Here is a 12,646-nt window from a genome sequence, read left to right as displayed (position 1 = left end):
TTCTTTCTTCTTCTTTCTTTCTTTCTTTCTTTCTTTCTTTTCCTTTTTTTTTTTTGGCAGAGTCTCACTCTGTTGCCCACACCCAGGTTGGAGTGCAGTGATGCAGTCTTAGCTCATTGCAACCTCTGCCTCCTGGGTTGAAGTCATTCTCATGCCTCAGCCTCCCAAGTAACTGGGATTACAGGCACGCACCACCATGCCCGGCTAATTTTTGTATTTTGTAGTATAGACAGGGTTTTCTTGGCCAGGCTAGCCTCAAACTTCTGGCCTCAAGTGATTTACCCACCTCGGCTTTCCAAAGTGCTAACATTACAGGCACTAGCCACCACACTGGGCCTCCTTCCTTCCTTCCTCCCTCCCTCCCTTCCTTCCCTCCCTCCCTCCCTCCCTTCCTTCCTTTCTTTTTATTCCTATGGATGTCCAATCACTTTAGTACCATTTGTTGAAAAGGTTGTCTTCCCTCCATTGTGTTGCTTTTGCTGTTTTGTTAAAAATGTTGGACATATTTTTGTGGGTCTGTTTCTGGGTTCTTCATTTTGTCATAGTGATATAAGTGTCCATCTTGCAGCCAATATCACACAGTCTTTTTTTTTCCCATCTCTCTAATAAAAGATTACTGGAACCGTCTCTCAGTAAGGTGGAGAACTTGATTTCAGGGAAACTGGTGTTCTATTCAGAGTACAAGGAAATATGTTACAGTTCTTAGCACCCTTCCTTTGTTTAATCTATACTCCTCAATCTTTGTCCAGCGTACCTTCACACAGGGGATATGGAGGTTGAGGAGAGTTTGTTTTTTTCACTGAACATGGGACAGTTTTTGGTCTTTTTGTATTCTTTTGTATAATTTTGATACATTTTTGTGGTTGTATGATATCTGTAATGTATTTTTATTTGGTTTTTAACATTATTTTAATTGACAAAAATTGTATGTATTTATCTTGTACGACATGTTGTTTTGAAATATATCTACATTGTGGAATGGCTAAACAGAGTTAACTGCTACAGGTATTACCCACATACCCATCAGTCTTTTCTGGTGAGCATACTTACAATCTAGTCTCTTAGCAATTTTCAGGAATACAATACATTCTTATTCTTGTAGTCACCACGTTGTACAATACAACACACTCTGGATTGCTGTAGCTCTATAATAAATCTTAAAATTGGGTGGATTAATTCTCCTTACTTTATTAATCATTTTGAAGATTGCTTTAGTTATTGTAGTTCTCTTGCCTTTCCATATACTTTTTAGAATAATCTTGTCAATACCTACAATCATGTTTGGATTTTGATAGCAATTGTATTGAACTTGTATAACAACTTGAGGAAATTAACATATTTACTGTGTTTGTTTACAATCCATGAATACATTATGTCTCTCCATTTATTTCAATCTTTGATTTCCTGCATCAGCACTTTCTAGTTTTCAGCATACATGCCCCTGTTTTGTTGTTACACCTAGATACTTCATTTTTTTAAAATTATTTTTTATTATTATACTTTAAGTTCTAGGGTACATGTGCATAACGTGCAGGTTTGTTACATATGTATACTTGTGCCATGTTGGTGTGCTGCACCCATCAACTCGTCAGCACCCATCAACTCGTCATTTATATCAGGTATAACTCCCAATGCAATCCCTCCCCCCTACCCCCTCCCCATGATAGGCCCCGGTGTGTGATGTTCCCCTTCCCGAGTCCAAGTGATCTCATTGTTCAGTTCCCACCTATAAGTGAGAACATGCAGTGTTTGGTTTTCTGTTCTAGCGATAGTTTGCTGAGAATGATGGTTTCCAGCTGCATCCATGTTCCTACAAAGGAAACAAACTCATCCTTTTTTATGGCTGCATAGTATTCCATGGTGTATATGTGCCACATTTTCTTAATCCAGTCTGTCACTGATGGACATTTGGGTTGATTCCAAGTCTTTGCTATTGTGAATAGTGCCACAATAAACATACATGTGCATGTGTCTTTATAGCAGCATGATTTATAATCCTTTGGGTATATACCCAGTAATGGGATGGTTGGGTCACATGGTACATCTAGTTCTAGATCCTTGAGGAATCGCCATACTGTTTTCCATAGTGGTTGAACTAGTTTACAATCCCACCAACAGTGTAAAAGTGTTCCTATTTCTCCACATCCTCTCCAGCACCTGTTGTTTCCTGACTTTTTAATGATCGCCATTCTAACTGGTGTGAGATGGTATCTCATTGTGGTTTTGATTTGCATTTCTCTGATGGCCAGTGATGATGAGCATTTTTTCATGTGTCTGTTGGCTGTATGAATGTCTTCTTTTGAGAAATGTCTGTTCATATCCTTTGCCCACTTTTTGATGGGGTTGTTTGTTTTTTTTCTTGTAAATTTGTTTGAGTTCTTTGTAGGTTCTGGATATTAGCCCTTTGTCAGATGAGTAGATTGCAAAAATTTTCTCCCATTCTGTAGGTTGCCTGTTCACTCTGATGGTAGTTTCTTTTGCTGTGCAGAAGCTCTTTAGTTTAATAAGATCCCATTTGTCAATTTTGGCTTTTGCTGCCATTGCTTTTGGTGTTTAGATACTTCATTTTTAAAGTGATTGTAAATGGTATCTTATTTTTATTTTGTTGTTCATGTGTTCATTACTACTAAATAGAAATACAAGTCATATTATTTTATTTGTTATTTATTTATTTATTTTTAAAAGACTTTACTTTTTAAAACAAGTACAGGTTCATGACAAAATTAAGTGAGAAGTGCAGAGATTTCCCATATATCCTCTGCCCTACATGTGCATAACCTCCCTCATTATGAACATCCCCCACCAGATTAGTACATTTGGTACAACTGATGAACTTGCATGAACACATCATTATCACTCAGCTTCCATAGTTTACATTAGTGTTCACTCTTGGTGTTGTACATTTCTATGTGTTTGACCATCGTATAATGACCAGTGTCCACCATTATAGTATCACATGGAAGAGTTTCACTGCACTAAAAATCTTCTGTGCTCTGCCTCTTCCCCGCTCACTCTCCTGTAATGCCTGGCAATCACAGATCTTTTTTATTATCTTCACAGTTTTGCCTTTTCCTGACTGTCACAGTTGGAATCATACAGTGTGTAGTCTGTTCAGATTGGCTTCCTTCACTTGATAATAGGCATTTAAGTTTTCCTCCATTTATTTTTATGGCTGGATAGCTGATATCTCCTTAGCACTGAATAACCTCCTCTTGCCTGGATGTACTATGGTTTATTTATCCATTACCTACTGAAGGACATCTTGGTTGCTTCCAAGTTTTGGGAAGTATGAATAAAGCTGCTATAAAAATTTGTGTGCAGGTTTTTAGGTGGGCATAAGCTTTCAGCTCCTTTGGATAAATACCAAGGAGTGTGATTGCTGGATCATATGTCAGGAATGTGTTTAGTTTTATGAGAAACTACCAAATCATGTTCCAAAGTGGCTGTGCCACATTACATTCCCATGATCAATGAATGAGTTTCTGTCGCTCTACATCCTTGGCAGCATTTGGTATTGTCAATGTTCCAAATTTTGGCAATTCTAATAAGTATGTAGGGGTATCTCATTATTTCAGTTTGCGTTTTCTTGATGACATATGATATGGAGCATCTTTTCATATGCTTATATACCATCTGTATATCATCTTTGGTAAGTTGTCTGTCAAGGACTTTGGTCCATATTTTAATCAAGTCATGTTCTTATTGTTGAGTTGTAAGAGTTATTTGTATACAACATTTCTTTGCCAGATATGTATTTTGCAAATATATTTTCTCCAAGTCTCGGTTTTGTTTTCTCATTCTCTTGAAATATATTTTGCAAAGCAGACATGTTTTCATTGTAATAAAGTCCAGCTTATCTATTCTTTCTTTCACAGATCATGCCTCAGGGTTGTTTCTTAAAAGTGACTGCCAAATCCAAGGTCATTTAGATCTTCCCTGTTATCTTCTAGGAGTTTTCCAGTTTTGTGTTTTACATTTAGGTCTATGATTCATTTTGAGTTCATTTTTGTGAAAGGTGTAAGTTCTGTGTCTAGACTGACTCTTTCTTTTTGGCATGTAGATGTGCAGTTGTTGTAGCAATATTTGTTGAAAAGACTATTGTTCTTTCTTCTGTTGCCTTTGCTTCTTTCTCAAAGGTCAGTTTACTATATTAATGCAGTTCTATTTCTAGGCTCTTTATCCTATTCTATTGATCTTTTTGTCACCAATACGCTATCTCGATTACTGTACCTGTGTAGCAAGTGTTGAAATCAGGTAGTGTCAGTCCTCCAACTTTACTCTTCTTCAATATTGTGTTGGCTATTCTGTGTCTTTTGCCTCTCCACATACACTTTAGAATCAGCTTATCGACACCTAAAAAATAATTTTCTGTAATTTAACTTGAAATTTTATTAAATCTATAAGTCAATCTGGAAATAATCGGCATCTTAACAATATTAAGTCTTTCTATCTTTGAACACGGAATAGCTCTCCATTTATTGAGTTCTTCTTTGATTCCTTTTATCAGAGTTTTGTGGTTTTCCTTATGTAGGTCTTATACATATTTTGTTAGATGTATGCCTTAGTATTTTATTTTGGGGGTAGTAATGTAAATGGTATTGTGTTTTTATTTATTTATTTATTTATTTATTTATTTTATTTTTTTTGAGACGGAGTCTCGCTCTGTCACCCAGGCTGGAGTGCTGTGGCCGGATCTCAGCTCACTGCAAGCTCCGCCTCCCGGGTTCCCACCATTCTCCTGCCTCAGCCTCCCGAGTAGCTGGGACTACAGGCGCCCGCCACCTCGCCCGGCTAGTTTTTTTTGGTATTTTTTAGTAGAGACGGGGTTTCACCGTGTTAGCCAGGATGGTCTCGATCTCCTGACCTTGTGATCCGCCCGTCTCGGCCTCCCAAAGTGCTGGGATTACAGGCTTGAGCCACCGCGCCCGGCCTGGTATTGTGTTTTTAATTTCAAATTTTACTTGTTCATTGCTGGCATATAGAAAAGTGATTGATTTTTTTGCATTAAATTTGTATCCTGTAACCCTGCCATAACTGTTCAGTAATTCTAGTTTTTTCTTGGTTGTCTTAGATTTTTTTACACAACTCGTTATGTTATGTGTGAACAAAGACATTGTTTTTTCTTCCATCCCAATGTATATACCTCTTATTTCCATTTTTTTGTCTTATTGCATTAGCTAAGACTTTCAGTAACATGTTGAAAGCTACTTGTAAATAGGGACAAACTTGCCTTTTTCATAATCTTAGTGGTAAAACTTTGGGTTTCTCACTATTAACTATTAGCTGAAGGTTTTTTAATAGACTTTTTTATTAGTAGTAAACCCTATTCATAGTTTACTGAGATATTTGGGTTTTGTCAAATACTTGCTCTGTATCTACTGATATGATCATGTGATTTTCCTTCTTTCACATGTTGATGTGATGGGTTGCATTAATTGATTTTCCAATTTTGAAACAGCCTTACAGGCCTGAGACCAATATTAATGGAAGGCGGCTATATCAGTGGGAAACACTGAGCCTTCTGACCTCAAGCCTTTCTTGTTGCTTTCATCCTGTCTGGCCCCTGGAGGCTGTGTGCTACTGGATAAACAAGTATGCCACTCTGATGCTCTTTCCCTTATATAGAATTCTTAAGATTTACTCACTGTCTTTTGTTTTCAGCAAAAGTAAAAGATTTGAACAAAAGTTTGATTATGATATATCTAGGTGTGGATTTCTTTGAGTTTATCCTACTTGAAATTTGTTGAGTTTCTTGGATGTATAGATTAATGACTGATTACAGTTTAAAATATGGACAAGGGTTGGTGAGAGTATACAGCAACTGGAAATGTCAAATACTGCTGATAGAAGTAGAAATTGTTGGAGTTTGAAAAATGGTTTGACAGAATATACTTTATTTTATTTTATTTTTTCTTTTTTTAAAATTATACTTTAAGTTCTAGAGTACACGTGCACAACATGCAGGTTTGTTACATATGTATACATGTGCCGTGTTGGTTTGCTGCACCGCTTAACTCATCATTTACATTAGGTATTTCTCCTAATGCTATCCCTCCTCCATCAACCCACCCTACGACAGGCCCTAGTGTGTGATGTTCCCCGCCCTGTGTCCATGTGTTCTCATTGTTCAGTTCCCACCTATGAGTGAGAACATGCGGTGTTCGGTTTTCTGTCCTTGCAATAGTTTGCTCAGAATGATGGTTTCCAGCTTCATCCATGTCACTACAAAGGACATGAACTCATCCTTATTTATGGCTGCATAGTATTCCATGGTGTATATGTGCCACATTTTCTTAATGTAGTCTATCATTGGTGGACATTTGGGTTGGTTCCAAGTCTTCGCTATTGTGAATAGCGCCGCAATAAACATACATGTGCACAAGTCTTTATAGTAGCATGATTTATAATCTTTTGGGTATACACCCAGTAATGGGATTGCTGGGTCAAATGGTATTTCTAGTTCTAGATCCCTGAGGAATCGCCACACTGTCTTCCACAATGGTTGAACTAGTTTACACTCCCACCAACAGTGTAAAAGCATTCCTATTTCTCCACATCCTCTCCAGTACCTATTGTTTCCTGACTTTTTAATGATCGCCATTCTAACTGGTGTGAGATGGTATCTCATTGTGGTTTGACTTGCATTTCTCTGATGACCAGTGATAATGAGCATTTTTTCATATGTCTGTTGGCTGCATAAATGTCTTCTTTTGAAAAGTGTCTGTTCGTATCCTTTGCCCACTTTTTGATGGGGTTGTTTCATTTTTTTTTTCTTGTAAACTTGTTTAAGTTCTTTGTTGATTCTGGATACTAGCCCTTTGTCAGATGGGTAGATTGCAAAAATTTTCTCCCATTCTGTAGGTTGCCTGTTCGCTCTGATGATAGTTTCTTTTGCCATGCAGAAGCTTTTTAGTTTAATTAGATTCCATTTGTCTATTTTGGTTTTTGTTGCCATTGCTTTTGGTGTTTTAGTCATGAAGTCTTTGTCCATGCCTATGTCCTGAATGGTTTGCCTAGGATTTCTTCTAGGGTTGTTATAGTGTTAAATCTTACATTAAGTCTTTAATCCATCTTGAGTTAATTTTTGTATATGGTGTAAGGAAGGGATCCAGTTTCAGCTTTCTACATATGGCTAGCCAGTTTTCCCAGCACCATGTATTAAATAGGGAATCCTTTCTCCATTGCTTGTTTTTGTCAGGTTTGTCAAAGATCAGATGGTTGTAGATGTGTGGTGTTATTTCTGAGGTCGTTGTTCTGCTCCACTGGTCTATATCCCTGTTTTGGTACCAGTACCATGCTGTTTTGGTTACTGTAGCCTTGTAGTATAGTTTGAAGTCAGGTAGCCTGATGCCTCCAGCTTTGTTCTTTTTGCTTAGGATTGTCTTGGCAATGTGGGCTCTTTTTTGATTCCATATGAACTTAAAGTAGTTTTCTCCAATTCTGTGAAGAAGGTCATTGGTAACTTGATGGGGATGGCATTGAATCTATAAATTACCTTGGGTAGTATGGACATTTTCACAATATAAATTCTTCCTATCCATGAGCATGGAATATTCTTCCATTTGTTTGTGTCCTCTTTTATTTCATTGAGTAGTGGTTTGTAGTTCTCCTTGAAGAGGTCCTTCACATCCCTTGTTAGTTGGATTCCTAGGTATTTTATTCTCTTTGTAGTAATTGTGAATGGGAATTCACTCATGATTTGGCTCTCTGTTTGTCTGTTATTGATGTCTAAGAATGGTTATGATTTTTGCACATCGATTTTGTATCCCGAGACTTTGCTGAAGTTGCTTAGCAGCTTAAGGAGATTATGGGCTGAGACAATGGGGTTTTCTAAATATACAATCATGTCATGTGCAAACAGGGACGATTTGACTTCCTCTTTTCCTAATTGAATACCCTTTATTTCTTTCTCTTGCCTGATTGCCCTGGCCAGAACTTCCAACACTATGTTGAATAGGAGTGGTGAGAGAGGACATCCCTGTCTTGTGCCAGTTTTCAAAGGGAATGCTTCCAGTTTTTGCCCATTCAGTATGATATTGGCTGTGGGTTTGTCATAAACAGCTCTTATTATTTTGAGACACATTCCATCAATACCTAGTTTATTGAGAGTTTTTAACTTGAAGGCTGTTGAATTTTGTCAATGGCCTTTTCTGCATCTATTGAGACAATCATGTGGTTTTTGTCGTTAGTTCTGTTTATGTGATGGATTATGTTTATTGATTTGTGTATGTTAAGCCAGTCTTGCATCCCAGGGATGAAGTCGATTTGATCATGATGGATAAGCTTTTTTATGTGCTGCTGGATTTGGTTTGCCAGTATTTTATTGAGGATTTTCACATTGATGCTCATCACGGATATTGGTCTAAAATTCTCTTTTTTTGTTGTGTCTCTGCCAGGCTTTGGTATCAGGATGATGCTGGCCTCATAAAAATGAGTTAGGGAGGATTCCCTCTTTTTCTATTGATTGGATAGTTTCAGAAGAAACGGTACCAGCTCCTCTTTGTACCTCTGGTAGAATTCGGCTGTGAATCTGTCTGGTCTTGGACTTTTTTTGGTTGGTAGGCTATTAATTATTGCCTCAATTTCAGAACTTGTTACTGGTCTATTCAGGGATTCAACTTCTTCCTGGTTTAGTCTTGGAAAGGGTGTGTGTGTCCAGGAATTTATCCATTTCTTCTAGATTTTCTAGCTTATTTGCGTAGAGGTGTTTATAGTATTTTCTGATGGTAGTTTGTATTTCTGTGGGATCGGTGGTGATATCTCCTTTATCATTTTTTTATTGCATCTATTTGATTCTTCTCTCTTTTCTTCTTTATTAGTCTTGCTAGCGGTCTATCTATTTTGTTGATCTTTTCAAAAAACAGCTCCTGGATTCATTGATTTTTTGAAGGGTTTTTGTGTCTCTATCTCCTTCAGTTCTGCTCTGATCTTAGCTATTTCTTGCCTTCTGCTAGCTTTTGAATTTGTTTGCTTTTGCTTCTCCAGTTCTTTTAATTGTGATGTTAGGGTGTCAATTTTAGATCTTTCCTGCTTTCTCTTGTGGGCATTTAGTGCTATAAATTTCCCTCCACACACTGCTTTAAATGTGTCCCAGAGATTGTGGTTCATTGTGTCTTTGTTCTCATTGGTTTCAAAGAATATCTTTATTTCTGCCCTCATTTCGTTATTTACCCAGTAGTCATTCAGGAGCAGGTTGTTCAGTTTCCATGTAGTTCTGTGGTTTTGAGTGAGTTTATTAATCCTGAGTTCTAATTTGATTGCATTGTGGTCTGAGAGACAGTTTGTTGTGATTTCTGTTCTTTTACCTTTGCTGAGGAGTGCTTTACTTCCAACTATGTGATCAATTTTGGAATAAGTGTGATGTGGTGCTGAGAACAATGTATACGCTGTTGATTTGGGGTGGAGAGTTCTGTAGATGTCTATTAGGTCTACTTGGTGTAGAGCTGAGTTCAAGTCCTGGATATCCTTGTGAACCTTCTGTCTCATTGATCTGTCTAACATTGACAGTGGAGTGTTAAAGGCTCCCATTATCATTTTTGGAAGTCTAAGTCTCTTTTTAGGTCTTTCAGCGCTTCCTTTATGAATCTGGGTGCTCCTTTATTGGGTGCATATATATTTAGGATAGTTAGCTCTTCTTGTTGAATTGATCCCTTTACCATTATGTAATGGCCTTCTTTGTCTCTTTTGATCTTTGTTGGTTTAAAGTCTGTTTTATCAGAGACTAGGTTTGCAACCCTTGCTTTTTTTTTTTTGCTTTCCATTGGCTTGGTAGATCTTCCTCCATCCCTTTGTTTTGAGTCTATGTGCATCTCTGCACATGAGATGGGTCTCCTGAATATAGCACACAGATGGGTCTTGACTCTTTATCCAAATTGACAGTCTGTGTCTTTTAATTGGGGCAGTTAGCCTATTTACATTTAAGATTAATATTGTTATTTGTGAATTTGATCCTGTCATTATGATATTAGCTGGCTATTTTGCCTGTTAGTTGATGCAGTTTCTTCCTAGCATCGATGGTCTTTACAATTTGGCATGTTTTTGCAGTGGCTGGTACTGGTTTTTCCTTTCCATTTTTAGTGCTTCCTTCAGGAGCTCTTGTAAGGCAGCCTGGTGGTGACAAAATCTCTCAGCATTTACTTGTCTGTAAAGGATTTTATTTCTCCTTCACTTATTAAGTTTGGCTGGATATGAAATTCTGGGTTGGAAATTCTTTTCTTTAAGAATGTTGAATATTGGCCCCCACTCTCTTCTGGCTTGTAGGGTTTCTGCTGAGCAATCCACTGTTAGTCTGATGGGTTTCCCTTTATGGTAAACCGACCTTTCTCTCTGGCTGCCCTTAACATTTTTTCCTTCATTTCAACCTTGGTGAATCCGACAATTATGTGTCTTGGGGTTGCTCTTCTCAAGGAGTATCTTTGTGGTGTTCTCTGTATTTCCTGAATTTGACTGTTGGCCTGCCTTGTTAGGTTAGGGAAGTTCTCACGGATAATATCCTGAAGAGTGTTTTCTAACTTGGTTCCATTCTCCTTGTCACTTTCTGGTATACTAATCAAATGTATATTTGGTCTTTTCACATAGTCCCATATTTCTTGGAGGCTTTGTTCGTTTCTTTTCACTCTTTTTTCTCTAATCTTGTCTTCTCACTTCATTTCATTAATTTGATCTTCAATCACTGATACCCGTTCTTCCACTTGATCAAATCGACTACTGAAGCTTGTGCATGAGTCATGTAGTTCTCGTGCCATGGTTTTCAGCTCCATCAGGTCATTTAAGGTCTTCTCTATACTGTTTATTCTAGTTAGCCATTCGTCTACTCTTTTTTCAAGATTTTAGCTTCCTTGTGATGGGTTCGAACATCCTCCTTTAGCTCAGAGAAGTTTGCTATTACCGACTTTCTGAAGCCTACTTCTGTCAACTCATTAAAGTCATTCTTTGTCATGCTTTGTTCCATTGCTGGCAAGGAGCTGAGATCCTTTGGAGGAGAAGGGGTGCTCTGATTTTTAGAATTTTCAGCTTTTCTGCTCTGGTTTCTCCCCATCTTTGTGGTTTTATCTACCTTTGGTCTTTGATGATGGTGACCTACAGATGGCGTTTTGGTGTGGATGTCCTTTTTGTTGATGTTGATGCTGTTCCTTTCTGTTTGTTAGTTTTCCTTCTAACAGTCAGGTCCCTCAGCTGCAGGTCTGTTGGAATTTGCTGGAGGTCCACTCCAGACCTGTTTGCCTGGGTTTCACCAGTGGAGGCTGCAGAACAGCAAATATTGCAGAACAGCAAATATTGCTGCCTGATCTTTCCTCTGGAAGCTTCATCTCAGAGGGGCACCCGGCTGTATGAGGTGTTGGTTGGCCCCTACTTGGAGGTGTCTCCAAGTTAGGCTACATGGTGGTCATGGACCCACTTGAGGAAGTGGTCTGTCCATTCTCAGAGCTCAAATACCATGCTGGGAGAACCACTGCTCTCTTCAGAGCTGTCAGGCAGGGACGTTTAAGTTTGCAGAAGTTTCTGCCGCCTGTTGTTCAGCTGTGTCCTGCACTCAGACAGAGGCAGGTGGTCCTCCTTGAACTGCGGTGGGCTCCACCCAGTTCAAGCTTCCTGGCTGCTTTCTTTACCTACTCAAGCCTCGGCAATGGCAGACACCCTCCTGCAGCCAGGCCTGCCTCCTCGCAGTTCAATCTGGGACTAGCAGTGAGCAAGGCTCCATGGGCGTGGGACCCGCTGAGCCAGGCATGGGATATAATCTCCTGGTGTGTCATTTGCTAAGACCATTGGAAAAGCACAGTGTTTAGGAGGCAGTTTCTCCATTTTTCCCAGTACAGTCTGTCACAGCTTCCCTTGGCTAAGAAAGGGAAATCCCCCAACCCCTTGCACTTCCCGGGTGAGGCAATGCCCCGCTCTGCTTTGGCTCGCCCTCCATGGACTGCACTCACTTTCCAACCAGTCCCAATGAGATGAACCAGGTACTCAGTTGGAAATGCAGAAATCACCCATCTTCTGTGTCAGTTACGCTGGGAGCTGCAGACTGGAGCTGTTCCTATTCAGCCATTTTGGAACCCCATCCAGAATATACTTTAATACTTTAATATTTTAACATATGAAAACCTCATAACCTGACAGATTTATGTACAAGAATGTTCACACCAGCATTTCACATACTAAGTTGAAACTGGAAATAATCACTGTCTGTCAACACGACAGTAAGGAATCAGTTGTCATATATTCAATCAGTAGAAGATTGGTCAGCAATGAACACACTATTGCTATGTGCAACAACATAGATCAATCTCACACATACAATGGCAATCCAAAGTAGCCAGACCCCAAAATTCCCTAGTGTATGAGTATGTCCTTTATATAAATTTCAAGAACAGGGAAACTAATCAATGGCAACAGTGGTTAGAATAATGAGTTCCTATAGGGAGGAGAGAGGGCATAGAAACTGACCACACAAGACCACACTACTCTGTGGTGCTGGCAAAGTTTTCTTTTTGACTGGTTGGTAGTTTTATCGGTTTTAATTTGTGACAACTCACTGTGATGTAAACTTCTCTCTTGTCCTTTTTGTTTATTATGGTGCACAAGTTTTTCCAAAAAGTTAAAAAGATAGTGAAGAATACATTACCAAAATTAAAAACAAGTAACCCCCAAG

This window comes from Macaca nemestrina, chromosome 9 (assembly GCF_043159975.1).
Source record: "Macaca nemestrina isolate mMacNem1 chromosome 9, mMacNem.hap1, whole genome shotgun sequence".
NCBI classification, from domain to species: domain Eukaryota; kingdom Metazoa; phylum Chordata; class Mammalia; order Primates; family Cercopithecidae; genus Macaca; species Macaca nemestrina.
This window is presented reverse-complemented; position numbering follows the sequence as displayed.